Consider the following 6,010-nt stretch of genomic DNA (forward strand, 5'->3'; position numbering starts at 1 on the left):
TTATTCCTCTTGGATGATCATGTTATGATAATTATTTGCGTTTAGATTTTTTCATTTCACTTTTATTCATAATATTAATGCATTAACAACCTATGCAATTTGCAAGTCGTGAATAAACCTTAATGAAACGTGTAGCACTCATCGTGAATAACTTAATACAAACACCTCAATAGCACGCATCTCGCATGTCATGAAAAATCTTAATACAAACCCCTCATGAGCAGCATATACTTTTTGTTGTGAATAACTTTAACTGCAGCGTGCAAATTGCACGCTGTGAATGATCTGAATATAAACATCAATAACAGCACACGTTGTCCGCCGTGAATAATACTAAATGCAGCGCGCATTGCGCGCCGTGGTAAACTACTAATGACAGCATGCATAGAACACCGCAAATAATACAAATCGCAGCGCGCATTGCAGGCCGCCAAAATTATTAATTGCCGCGCGCGATAAAACGCCGCAAATAATATTAATCGTAGCGCGCATTGCACGCCGCCAAAAGTATTAATTGCCGCGCGCGATACACGCCATTGTTATCTTCAAACTTTCAACAGCTTATAGTTATGCAGGGTACATTGTACGCTGCGAATAGCATATATGCGCACCGCGAAAACTCATATTTGTTGTAGTGAGACAACAGATCATATCTAGCATAAATGGATACAAATTCTGAAATGCTTGAGGATAAATGGAGATACTCACATCTCTGCTTATTGAATCCTTATAATTACTCCATAAAAAAGCAAAACCACTATAATTTGGATATCACTTCTTTGCTTCTTCAAAAAAATATATCTAGAGATAAACCAAATTGTAAACCAAAAATTAACATGAACCAAAGAAATTGCAAAAGATTACCCCCTTCGCCAAAACTATAATATATAAGTGGCATTCTGCTTGTTATTGGAATTTGGGTGCATGGTTTAATTGTAAAATCATGCTTGTTTTTGCAAATAAAGTTCATGAAATGCATCAAAACCTTTGGAAGACCATTTGCATTTCCTTTGTACAACTCATCCCACTGACTTCAGTATTAACGGTATCAGAACAGTGAAATACCATGGAAAGCTTGGAATTATAAGATATCTACCAGACCAAACAGTATGATCGACCTATGCAATCAACAGACGGCAGATCATACCTAGCATAAATGAATGCAAACAGTGAAATGCTTGAGGAAAAATGGAGAAACTCACCTTTCCGCCGATTGAATCCTCTAAGTTACTCCATAAAAATGTAAAGCCACTACAATTTAGATATCACATGGTTACTTCTTCAAAAAAAAAAAGTGAAATAAATCGATAGATAAACTAAACTACAATCCTGATTGCCTAATGTACCAAAATGCAAAATAAAACATTGAATTTTTTAGTTATAAAGTATTTCTGTTAGTTATTAAAGTCTGTATTTTGGAAGTGGCAATTATATTCTAAGTTGTTATGATCAAAAGGTTTCATTTAGTTTGTTTTTGGATCAGATGCTATGTATCTCAGAAGAGTATTTCTGGCTGTGACTTGAAATTACTTTAGTTTAGGAGGATATAGGATCTATCATACATTGACTGAATCACATGTTTAGTATTGGAAAAAGTATGATTAGTATTATTAATTTCCAGATAGTTTTTATTTTTTAATATAAATTATGTAAAACTGTTTGTTAAATTACAATATTATGATGAGATTTTTTTTTAAAAAAATAGTATGTTTGATTAAAATATAATAACACAACGTAAGAGTATTCTTCGAAATAAAAAATTCATACATTATTTGTATAAATTACAAATATTTTTAATATAATGCACAATTTATGTTATTTTTAAATAAAAATCACACATTACATAATCAGTAGTTAAAAACTACACGAAAATAATAACAAATATTTTCAGTATAATTGTTTGTAATTTTGTTTAAAATTTAAATCGATTCCAAAACTAATTATATATCCAAAAAAAACATTTACAATTAAATCGGGGCCATGTTCATTTGGTTTCAAGAAATATTAATTATTGTTCTTAGACGACAAATATTGGAACAATATATGATAATGTGGAAGGACAAGATGATACATCACAACCCTACCTTATATTCTACCAAAACCATCCTTCCAATCGCTAAATCCATCCACTTTTTGGCCTTTTTCCTTTATCGTTTTGCCTCTTTTGCCTTCCCAAACACTCATTTCAGCCACCCCTCCATATTCTTCCATTTGCCTCTCGAACGTATCCTCTAGGATTTTTGCACCAAAGTCGTCTCATTCTCGTCTTGTTAATTGCATCACTGATATCTAAATTGATTCGGGGTCGTAAAATTCGTAAACCTGTGGCCAAAACATTATTATTCTTCCCAATATCTATATATATATATATATATATATATATATATATATATATATATATATATATATATATCTATCAAGACATCCAAGGACTTACACGCAAAACTCCAAGAAAGCCCGTTCATGTTTCTTGAAATCCCAGGAAAATAATTATTTTCATCATCTATTATAGAATAAATGGGGAGGCAAAACAAAGATCAGGAAACAGGAGCGGTGTTTGGTTCATCGATTTTGCTTTTACAAGAAAGATTTAGGCAGTTGCAAAGATTGAAAGAGATGAGAAAAGAGAGACAACCGATCATGTTTCCTAGAGTAACAGAAACTGTTGACCGTGCAGACAAGTTTATGACGACATCAACGACGGAATTTGAGGATCGGCCTCTCGCACTCGGGCTCAACTCAAACATGAACCAAATTGCACGTTTTCGAGCGGGGAAGCGACAACATGATGAGTTTCCTCATACTGATGCACCTAGGGGGAGGACTCTTGATTTATTCGAAAAATATGCAGATGATTACGTTGATACTTCTCTTCATCTTTAGTTGTTTATGATGGCTTTTGTGACTCTTTTGTTTCTCTATATATGTAAAGATAGTTTATGTAATAAGAGAGAATCTTGCATAGATAATTAACGTCCAAAAATTTGTTAGAGTAGATGTCCTGTAAGCTAACTGTTGGCAAGTGAATTTATTGACTCAGATTTAATAAAAAATCTTTATTATAATATAATTCATTATTTCATGTTTTGTTATTTCTTTATGTGTATACCCATGTGATCAACATAGAATCGTAATACTTTAATACAAATGAATCGTAATTCGTTGTGGAAACTCATTTGTAAACACTGTATAATCTAAATTCATTCCTCGTCGATTCAGCCGCCTAAAACATGGATAAATGTCGCTTGAGCTCGAGACTAGCATATGTGATGTTGTGTACCACGTTTCTTGGTAAGGGCATAAAGATGTCCAAACATGCAGATAGGGTAATCATATGATGATTATACCGAACTACCATCCCTCGGACTTTCCAAGTGGTTATCATTCATCGAAAGGATATGTCCGTGGTTATGATTGTATATCATTAGTCCTTACGACCCGAGACAACACTGAGGCTCTATATATGCTAGGGATGTGCTTTGACTCGTTTACCGAACCCAGGAAGGTCATCAGGTGGCGAGATTAGGTACAGTTGCGAGACATGTAGGAGCCAGTGCATTGTAGTCAAGAATTCACCGCTCAGTCTTATGTGATCTGATGAAATATTAGTGCATGGAATCTCTGGCCAGAGTATGAGATGTAGTTAGAGAAGAAGTTCACCAATTGTACATGTGATGCTACTATTTATTCTCAAAGATGTGTCACATAGTTATCGAATTATTATGCAACCCTCGATGAACCAATGATTGCAAATTCGATCGGGATATATGAGATGAAGGGACCGTACTGTATGTTAATCATAACCGACTAGTTCTTGCAGGCACTATCAGTGATACCTATGGGAATCATGAGGCGATACTACTAGACGCTCTTACCATAATTCGATGGGTTTAATCAGAAATATGATTTCTGACATTCTTATGATCAATTGTTGATACATAGAATGAGGCAAATTAGGGTAAGCCCGAATAAAAGATTATGTCCTGAATCACAAGGTGTTGTGAACCCACAGGCTAGCTGTATCCCTAAATCATTGAGGGTCACACAAGCACTGGATCATTTGTTCTCGTTGAGAGAATAAATTCAAGAAGTTGAATTTATATTGTAGTAAGTTCAAGGAGTTAAATTTATGATAAATAAATTTGAGAAAATAAATTCAAGGAGTTAATTTATGAGATAGTAAATTCAAGAAGTTGAATTTATAAATTTAGAGATAATAAATTCAAAGAGCTGAATTTATAAAATTTGAGAATTTAATTTATTAAACTCAAAAGTTGAGTTTATTAAATATTAAATTTTGGAGGTGATAATTCAAGAGTTGAATTTATAATTTAAATATTAAATTCAAATGTTGAATTTATAACAGATTTAAATAAAATATAATGGGTGCATGTATTATGGTCTTGTAGTAGTACAAGATCAACATAGAAATTATTAAGGTTCTTAATGGATTTAAAAAATTAATTAATTAATTAAACTAGTTGGGCTAGAGTAATTAATTGATTAAGCTCATTAAGTATTTGATTTAATCAATGGTCCCTAAGTTTATATATGTGTATCAGGTTTGAGGTTAAATAATTCCACTCATAATTTTTGAAAACACTTAACCTCCACATGACATGATTTTCAAAAATACCTCTCCAATTTTCCTCTCAAATTTCGGCCTCCATCAAAGTTATTGAAGGGACCGAAGTGTGCTAGTGCCTTCGAAGACACTTCGAACACTACATTCTTCAATGAGTTTCAATAGTTCGTGTTCTAAGAATATTAACATCGATGAATTAAATCGAGTTTGATTTTAAACTAAGCGGAAGAACTCGAAGTAATCCTTCACAAAGAAAACTAAAATGTTAGAAAATATTTTAACGTATGTAAACTGGCTAACCGAAAGAACACAGATTAGTTTTTGCATTCTTTTATTTCAGTTATGGTGACAACTGAACACACGAACACTCCAACTGATCGAAACAATTTTAAAACGATAGTTAATCCGTTAAGTACACAAGATATGTTTATGGATGTTCGGAGACTTCAACTGCTCCTAACCCCTTCTACCTCCACGGGTAGGATCCACTAGAAGAATTTGATTTATACAAACAGTTGTACAAACCCACTCAGCTAGGACTTACACTACTGCCTAAACTGAACTCCTAGCTACGACTGAAGGTAGCACCTTCCAGCCAACACTTCTTTAACGTCTATGTGTCAAAGACTACATACACAAGTTTAACGTCTTTGTGCAAGATTGTGTTTGAGTGGTTTTGTGAGTGAGTGTGTGTGTGAGAACTGAACAAAGAATGTTCTCACACACCGAGGGACGATTGCTTTTAAACTAAGCTGATACAACAGTAATGAAATCTCTATGGGCTATATAAGCTGATTTGCATCTGAGCGTGTCTTTATCTATATTTCTTTTTCACTCACTCCTTCTTCTTATCGTCATATATTTGAGTCTTCACTGATATCTTCTTTATATAGACAGGAGAGAACTGATCTTACAGTGAAACTAAATTATTATATTCGTTGCATTTTTAATCGACTTCTTGGACTTTGTGTCTCGACTTTTTGTCTGCCCTTCTGAAGCGTTTTGTCGTTAATGCTCTGATGCAACGACAATTATTGTCCTTTGACTGAACAAAGGTTTGTACCTTTACGCACAGCTGGAATCCATTAGCTGTAAGCTTGTCTTGATCGGCAACTGAAAGGTTATGACTGATGCTTCAGTTTGGTCAGCTTGAATGATCTTCAGTTGGGCTAGCTAAATCAGTTGACTCGTCAGTTGAACTGATTTAGCTCCTTCAGTTGAATTGGTTAGTTGGGTTCATCGTCAGTTGGACACATCATCGGCTGGCCAAGCTTTTGAGGTCTTCCTGTTGAATCACCTATCAGCTGGACTACCAACTAAACTGCTTGCTTGAAGAACCAGTTGGACTGATTTGGTTTCGGCGATCAGTTGGTATCTTCGATAGCTTCAGTTATGGCTTCGTAAACTTGATTAGATCTGTTTAAG

The sequence above is a fragment of the Primulina eburnea genome, chromosome 15, assembly GCF_022965805.1.
Source record: "Primulina eburnea isolate SZY01 chromosome 15, ASM2296580v1, whole genome shotgun sequence".
NCBI classification, from domain to species: domain Eukaryota; kingdom Viridiplantae; phylum Streptophyta; class Magnoliopsida; order Lamiales; family Gesneriaceae; genus Primulina; species Primulina eburnea.